Source organism: Triticum dicoccoides, chromosome 1B (assembly GCF_002162155.2).
Source record: "Triticum dicoccoides isolate Atlit2015 ecotype Zavitan chromosome 1B, WEW_v2.0, whole genome shotgun sequence".
In the NCBI taxonomy this organism is placed as follows: Eukaryota; Viridiplantae; Streptophyta; class Magnoliopsida; order Poales; family Poaceae; genus Triticum; species Triticum dicoccoides.
Genome location: NC_041381.1, coordinates 697,393,897 through 697,402,581, shown reverse-complemented (window position 1 = coordinate 697,402,581; position 8,685 = coordinate 697,393,897). Strand labels below are relative to the sequence as shown.

Below are 8,685 nucleotides of genomic sequence, written 5' to 3'. Positions count from 1 at the left end.
AAAATAGCAATAGTTTGATACCTAGGGTTCATACTAACTACCACTAAAAAATAGCCACTAATCTATCCTAAGTTTTTTTAACTAGGGTTCATACTACCTAATTAAATAGGGTTCATACTAATTGTAATTAACTAACTAGCACTAAAAATAGCCTAGGGTTCATACTAACTAGCACTAAATAGCTAGGGTTCATACTAACAGAGAGAGAGCGGAGAGCAAAGAAGAGTGGAGGGGACAGTGCTTACAGAGGGCGGAGAGAGAGATGGGGTCGGGGGAGACGACGGCACCCAGGCGCGGTGAGGCAGGGTAGGGGAAGACGGCTGCAAGGCGGGGTCGGGGGAGACGGCTGCGAGGCGGGGTTGAGGGAGACGGCGGCGAGGTGGGGTCGAGGAAGACGGCAGCGGAGAGCGAGGGCAGGAGCTCCAGCGAGGTCGAGGTCGAGGAGGAGGAGGCACAGGCGCGCGGCAACATCGAGGGCAGACTCCGGCGAGAGCGAGGGCAGGGGCTCCGGCGAGGGCGAGGGCAGGGGCTCCGGTGGAGGCGATGAGGGGGAGAACAGAGAGTGGGGAATTGGGGGAGGAAGTAGAGGAGGGAAGCCCGCGTAAGGGATTATGTTAAAATAGCTTTAGCAGTGGCGTGAGAAAAGAAAACGCGTTGCTGCTAAAATACGTAGCAGTAGCGCGCTCCTCTTAAGGCTCAGTTCTTTTCTGGCTTATGGATGGCTTATGGTGGGAAATAAGCTCAAGCTAAAAAGAACTCGTTTTTTGCTGTTCGGCTTAATTTCCAGCCAAAGTTGGTCCCTTCACGTTTGGGAGAAGCCACCCGAGAGCAGCTTCCCGAGCGCAGCCCATTAAAGTTCGAACTGGTATATCTCTACACCCTCACTATTGGCAGTTATTACAAGAGAAATGCCACCCATGAAAAACACGATCCCAACATCGCCCATCGTTGCTCCGTGCGTCTGCTTCCTCGCCGCCGCCTCTTGTCCAGCCGCCGCCGCCGCCCATCCTGATGTCATGCAGGGAGGTTAGCCAACATTGCTAGCCTGCTCGAACGCCGCGATCGTCGGCCTTCACCCATCCATCTGCTGCTCCCGTCCTGCTGCACATCCTGCACATCCGGCCTCCATACTAGTCTGATCTTGACGCCGAGCTCCAGTCTAGTCGTCCCTGTCCAAGCTCTTGCCAAGGTCAGCACCTTCTATCCTTTTATCTTTCTCCTACGTACTTCTTTCCAATTCGGCATGTGATGCAAGTTCTCGAGCATGTCACTGACTGCTGTGTACGTGTATATGTATGACCAAAAATACGTTATCGTGTATGAATTTTGTATTGTGGTATTACAGACTTTTCACCGAGTTCATAGAAAATAAGCTGAAGGGGCAGAGGCTGAAAAGAACTGGATGGCTTATTTTGAGTGGGCTTATTTCAACCGCGGCTTCTCAGGGGCTTATTTCCACAGTGGCTTCTGCATAAGCTAGAGGTGAAAAGAACTGGCCCAAACTCGCTACTGCTAAGTTGGGCCCGTCCTATGGACAAGTTCAAACTTAGCACTAGGGCCCTACCCTAAAAGCGCGCTACTACTAATTTGATAGCAGTAGTGTGGTTTGTAGAAGGACGCTACTACTATATCTAGCATGGCGGCAATGGTGTGGCAATTATAGTAGTAGCGTGTTTTATTCCTGCCGCGCTACTGCTAAGTGGATAGCAGTAGCGCCCTTTCTGACCACGCGCCACTGCTAATATTTGACTGGGCATATGTGCCTAGATCTTTCCCCGCCACATGATGCTTGCCAACTAGAGAATAATTGAGGTTGAAATGAGAATGCATTATATTAACTCTTGCATAAAAGTAAATACTAAAAAGTAAAATATAGGCCCTTCACAGAGGGAAGCAGAGGTTGTTATGTGTTTTTTATTTTTGGAGCCCAAACTCTTAACGCAAAGGAGCATGGCGGCTGGCGAGCAGCTGCGTGGCTGCTGTTGCAGCTGGGCTACAGCACCGGTAGAGGCTACAGCAGCGGTTGCGATCTTCCTACTTGAATATGCTTTGGCTGTACAGATTTTACTGCCTGTAGGTATGAGAGAGATGGAGAGGATATTGAGATGACACTGTGGTTGCTTTTTGATTAAAGTTTGGTGTTCGCTGTTCAAACTCGTGCGATATCCTTTGCAAGGATCGCTAGTTACTCTGAAAAATAAAGTAGGCATGCTCAAATTGCTGTTTTCTGCTACTCCTACATCTTTGTATAATTAGGGGAGCCACTGTTTTTGAAAATGATGCTATTTTCCTTGCAAATATATACAAAATGCTGCTGAAATTTTGTATTTTTGTTATTCCATCTTCATTCCGTTCTTCCGAACCAAACACATGAACGAAACCATTCCATTCTAGTTTTTGCTCGTACCGAACATAGGAACGGAACCGACCCGTTCCTCTGGAATGGAACCATTCTATTCCATGATAGTTGGTTCCTGAACCAAACACACCCTAAAGGAAGAGCACAGAGCGGCACGGTAACCGACATGCAATTATGGGCATCCGAGAGTGGCGCACTTCGATCGCCATTAAAGGCTGGTAGCAATGGTGATTTACTTCCTCAAACTCTAGCGAGCGTACTCAACTGCTACGGACGGTTCGTTGCCCCCATCCCATGAATGCCAGAACGGCGAGGTTGCCATGTGGCTCGTGTAGCATTGCATACCGAGGTCCTCCCTGCCCTGGACCCATCGAGGCAGCAACGCGCGATTCGCCGCTGCAAGAGAGGAGAGAAGTCCGGGAGGAGCGAGCGATTCCGAGGGAGGTTTTTTTAGTCTGACTCCAAGTCAACACAGCCCAATGCTAAGCTAGCCCAATTAACAAGAAATGTTGGATTTTGTATGGGAGTAGCGGCCCAATACAGTTTGTATATAGCCATGTGGGATTAGAAGTGCATCTCATGGCCAAGAATGGCTAGGGGCCGAGATCCAATGGCTGAAAAGGCTGATGGCCTGAGAGGGACGGAAAACTATATAGTTTTAATGTATTTAAATGTTACAGGTGACATTTAAGCAACCCGGAAGCCCACCCTATGATAAGAAGTGACCAAGATACTCTCATGGTCTCAGGAGCAAAAGCACACGCTAACAGTCTTTGTTATTACAATTGAATGTAGGCAATATAAACTCAATTAATAAAAAACAGGTTTGAGTCGATTCAATATGACCATTCTTCCAATGTCATAATCTCAATGTTGTTTTAGGACTACCATTACACTTAATGATATCCTAAGATCCGGAAAACATGATCACAAACAACACTTGAGCTAGTCCTAGAGGCAAGCCTAGGAACTTTTTATTTTACTGTTTATCATTCCACACATGCATATGAGTTTTCCACCGAATCGCATATTCGAGGATCATAGCAGTTGTAGCACGGAATATAAACTCTATAATTATGAATATGGAAATATAGTAATTTAAATATTATTGCATCTAGGGCATATTTCCAACACCATGGAGCCCATATTTTTCAAAATTAATAAATAAGGTAAATAGAAGTTTCAAACAATTGTGAAAATAATCTCATAAAGATATGCCGATGTGTCGTAGATGTCCATAAAATTTCACCGAAAAGTACTCTTATCGATAAATTTAAATATTTCTTCATGAAATTTTACAGGCCTGCAGTTGGCATCCACACGTGCTTGTAATTTTCCTTTTGAATTTTTTAAACTCCAAAGTTTTTTTCCAAAACATTTTAGTGGGGCTTCCTTAGGTAGGGAATCCATTTTGAGTTTCTAGATGCAGCAATCGATTTTAGATAGTTGCATTTGAATTGGACATTATTTGAGTCACTAGCGAGTGTCCATTTTGATAAATCGTCTTCCAACCTCAGCCACACAATTACAAACATTTAGTTCCACGGAATGCATGGTGGCAGTCGACTTGATGGAACAAATTATTTTAGATAGTTCCACTTTTATTCGAGTCACCGACTAGTAAGCATTTTGACTAGTTGTCACCCAGCCTCGGCCACACAGTTAGAAACACATTAAGTCTGATAGGACGATGGGTGTCCGACATACATTTATGCAACCAGCTGGTTTTAGAAAATTCCACTTGACTTCAATTTATTGAAGTCACCGGTGATTGTCCATTTGTGCTAGCTGCCTCCCAATCTAAAACTTCTTACATAGATATGATCCTAGATATCGACATACATTGACGTAGTAGGAGTGCAATCTTTTGACTTCCGGGCTCCATGGAGCCCGGATTTTTTAAAATTTAGAATAAGGTAAATAGAAGTTTTTGAAAAATGTGACAGAAATCACATAAGGATATGCAAATATGCCCTAGGTGTCAATAAAATTTCACTGAAAAGTATTCTTATCAACAAATTAAAATATTTCTCCATGAAATTTTACAGGCCTACAATGGGCACCCACACATGCTTGTACCTTTTGAAATTTTTAAACTCCAAAGTTTTTTTGGAAACTTTTTAGTGGGGCTCCCTTGGGTAGGGTATCTATTTTCAGTTTCTGGATGCAGCAACTGATTTTAGATAGTTGCATTTGAATTGGACATTATTTGAGTCACTAGTGAGTGTCCATTTCGATAAATCGTCTTCCAACCTCAGCCACACACTTAGAAACATTTAGTTCCACGGAATGTGTGGTGGCGGTCGACTTGATGCAACACTTTATTTTGGGTAGTGCCACTTGACTTGGATTTTATTTGAGTCACCGATGAGTAAGCATTTCGACTAGTCGCCGCCCAACCTCGGCCACACACATAGAAACACATTAATACATCCTAATAGGATGATGGGTGTCGACATACATTTGTGCAACCAGCTAGTTTTGAAAATTGCACTTGACTTGGATTTATTTGAGTCTTTGTTGTGCAGTCCACGCCAATGTCTCGGAGCCACAAATAAAAAATTATTAGTACATCCCTATTATCTTCTCGAAATGTACTGTATACCTGTCTCGACCAATGGATGGGACAAGAGTTGACGCCAACCACAAACTGTGATTTTCAAAGTAAAATTTATGAGGAGAAACCTGCACTTGCTCGGAATTGTAGTGCCTAATTACATATGCATACCCCTAACTTTGCAGAATTACCATCGTCCCGGTTGCAATTGTATCCCTCATCTTTTTCAGAATTCTTGTTTAGTACATGGCCGGAAAACTGGTACGCACATATATTGCAGCACTATGCAGACATGGGTATTAAAAAGGCCTGTTGTTGAGCCTCGATGCGATGCATCTATACTACTATTAAAAGAGCAAACATAACTTCCTCTAAAGCCACACAACGAAGTATACACAGAAGTATCGGAGACGTTAGATCAATCAAATTAAATTACATCCAACAATCCATATTACATCCAAGGTCTGCCACACAAACTAACGCTCCAGATTAAATGTTCTGCCAGGCAGACTACCCCGCGCACGTCCTGCCCCTCCGCACATCACGCCGCTGAATGCATCTGAACCCAACAAATTATCCACTGCCCCAACTGCGCCCCCGCCTTCCTTCCCCTCTCCCCACGGACGCCTCCGAGCCTCTGTCGCCACCCCGCGCGATGGACGCCATCACTCCCCTATTTCCCTCTTCACCTCCACGGCCACGCCGCGTCGCCGCCCGAGCCCCGCTGCGGTTGCTATGATCCGCCGCGCCGCCCCGTAGCCCCACACCCGAAGCTGCAGCCGAGATGCATCTGAGCGAGAACCAGGGGATCGAGGGCGTGCGGTTCGCGGTGACTGGCGGGCAGGGCTTCGTCGGCGCTGCGCTATGCCTGGAGCTGATCCGCCGCGGCGCCCTGGAGGTCTGCTCCCTCGACGGCTCGACCTGCGCAATTCCTCCTCTTGGTCCCAGCAGCTCCTCGACGCCGGCGTCCGCTTCTTCCAAGGTTCTCTCCCTCACTCTCTTTTGCTTAAATTACTGTAGTTTTTTTCTTCCGTCGCCATGAGTGGGCGTGAGACCTAAATGCAGCGTCGCAGCGAAGAAGTTAATTTTTTTTCTGTCCAATGCATTGAAGCTATAATGAACGTGCTTAGTAAATTGTTTAGGGCGGTGTGAGACTTATAATGCCTGCCAACTTAGTGAATCGATAAACCAGGAAGTTTGTGTTTTTTACTCAACTTGAATTTGCACAATTCAGTTATGTGTTCATTGAATGGATTTGACATGACATTTCCTGCAGGCAATGAGGGAAGTAGATGGGCATGGCTGATCTGTTCGTCATGCAGTTATGTGCTATCTTATTCCTTGATACTGAGTGTGAGTCCATGCATGTGCAAGCTATATGTACTCTTATTTCCTACTATTCCTGTATGGTACCACTTTTCCCCTAGCAAGGATATGTGAGCCTATTAACCTTATGTTGTCTGTCAATGTCAGATTTAGAACCCAGCAAAGAAATATGGCAGAAATTTGCATATTAACCTTTCTTGTGCAGGTTAGAGATATAAATGGCGTACAAATGCTTCTGTGCCATGAGTGTGTAAACTTGATGAGGCAACATGGTCTTCAAGCACAAGAAATACCCATGGACCTGAGTGCGGGTTGCCGCTCCGGTCTCCACTCCTCTGCTTGACCACCGCCGCCACCACGTTGAGGCCCTCGCCACCAAGCGGCATGCTTTCCCGTGAGCTAGCTTCTTCAACACATGTTTCTCTGAATTTCTACAAGCTAAATTAGTACATGCTTCTCTGAACGTTGGCCTGTATTGGATTCTTGTATGTTATGATTTGCCCAATCTGCTCTTCCTACACCCATGGATAGGGCAAGAAAAATAAATAGAAAGCATGAAAGATGCCAATCAATACTTTCTGTTGGATATATCAATTGTTTTACTAGCACTTCCTACACCCAACCGCCACATTCTAAATTCTGAAGGTTCCAGCTGGAATTCCCGTTCCGTTCATACGTTCCAATTTAGCGTTTTAGTTCAAAATTAGAAGCTGGATTCTGTGTATAGTTATTCTCATGTCCATCATATGAACTATGCGTGTGTACTCATGTTGAATTGAAGTGTGATACTGAGTCTTTGCATTTTCAATCACCTTGCTTTTTCTTCATGATTTGGTGCATGTGCATTTTCACATTATTTATCACAAACCAATTCATATTTTCGTCGAGCTTGAATCATTTTGTTCTTTCATAATGGTTGGAGATGTGGTTTAGGAGGATCAGCAACTAATGGCAAACATGTCAGCGAGCTCCGAGTGAGGTGGCCCATGCAACATGAAGAAGACCATCCGGACAAAGGGCAGGCACACAATTAGCCAATAACACAAGGAGACGTGCAGGTCTGCGTTTCTGAGTTATATCTCTTTTAGCACTAGCGATTAAATGGTCTGTAGCTGGTCAGGCATGCTTGTCTAAAATGTACTTTAGTAGTTGCTAGATCCATGCTAGCTTCTATGTTGTTCTTGCAGCCTCAACTAGCTAATTTTATTTAAAGCAAATGTTGTTCTTTCCTTCCAATTACTGTTATTCAGATCTTCTTTTATTTTTCTGTTGTCATTCACAGTACAAATGTTATGAGAATTTCAGGAATTTTGTCATATCTTTCTCCCAGTTACCTTAATTTTGTAAATTGTGGTCTAATTCAATTTTGGGTTTGTTTTCAGAAAAGCCTACTTTAAAGCTGTGTAAATCCATTATTTCCTTTGAGTTTTCCGTGGAGGTGAGTTGGGAACCTTTTTTATACATGGTGGATGCACTGATGTAGTGACGGAGACTTGCCTGAATGTTGTTTTCCTCCGCGTGAAGTGCTTACAATTCTCAATGGCGTCAACAAGTCCCGGAGGAGATTGACAAGTTGCTGGCAAGATCTCAAGTTCATTGCTGTCTTTTTTTGTCTGAACATTTTCTTATTTGGAGTTGCAGCCGATTTATGGTGTGTCAACCGACTTGGCTTAGGATGTATTGTAGTTGGTTTGGTTGCATCAACCAACAAGTCTTATTATGTATTGCAGTTGGTTTGGTACCATCAGCCGATTGTCCAGTTGGAAAACCAGCGGGGAAAACATGTACTGTGAGCTCCCCTCGCATTCAGAGTTTAGAGCTTGATGAACAATGTTACATGAGCTTGTTGATGATCTGCTATTTTTCACAAAATTGGGACATGTCGGATGGTCGATGTGAGGTTCTCTAAGTAAAAAAATTCCTCATTTGTCCGTTCTGATAGTCTGATGGAATTTTGTTGATAAGAACCTACAGTTTCTTGGGTAAGTTTGGGTTAGGAGTTCCGTATATATGCGCCAAGAAAGTATATAGGAAATCATGATATGCTTTTTTTGCAGTGCCAACACTGAAAATGTAGTGTGTCATGCATGACCTTTATATGTGTTTTAGGAATTGGAGGATAGCTCTATAAACAAAATTCCTTATTCTGCACTTCTCTGCTTTGCTTGGCAGGAATTCTTGTTGTAAAGAGCGTGACATTATCTTCAATTGGCTGGAGATATATAAATATTGATACTTGATTTTCTCACCTGGCATCTTATCACTTCTGTGAAAGACACTTCATTTTCTCAGAGTAATAGTTCTTTATTGTTGTTGATACATAAATGGATCTTTATTGAATGGTACTTGTATGTGTGTATGGAGAATGGTGATTAACCTTTTAAATAATCTATAATCCAACAAGGTGATTCTAATTTCTGCTTAGATTATACTATAACAATAT

General features: G+C 43.8%; 1 long non-coding RNA gene across 2 annotated transcripts; it reads left to right on the top strand.

Moving 5' to 3' along the window:
• The first annotated feature begins 5,570 nt into the window (after positions 1–5,570).
• Positions 5,571–8,114, top strand: LOC119313487. 2 transcript variants are annotated; one of them, XR_005151776.1, is made up of 4 exons: positions 5,571–5,898; positions 6,193–6,636; positions 7,176–7,300; positions 7,625–8,114. It is a non-coding gene; the product is annotated as an uncharacterized LOC119313487 (long non-coding RNA). The 2 variants fall into 2 exon arrangements; XR_005151771.1 differs by having other exon boundaries at positions 7,176–8,114.
• The last annotated feature ends 571 nt before the right edge of the window (positions 8,115–8,685 follow it).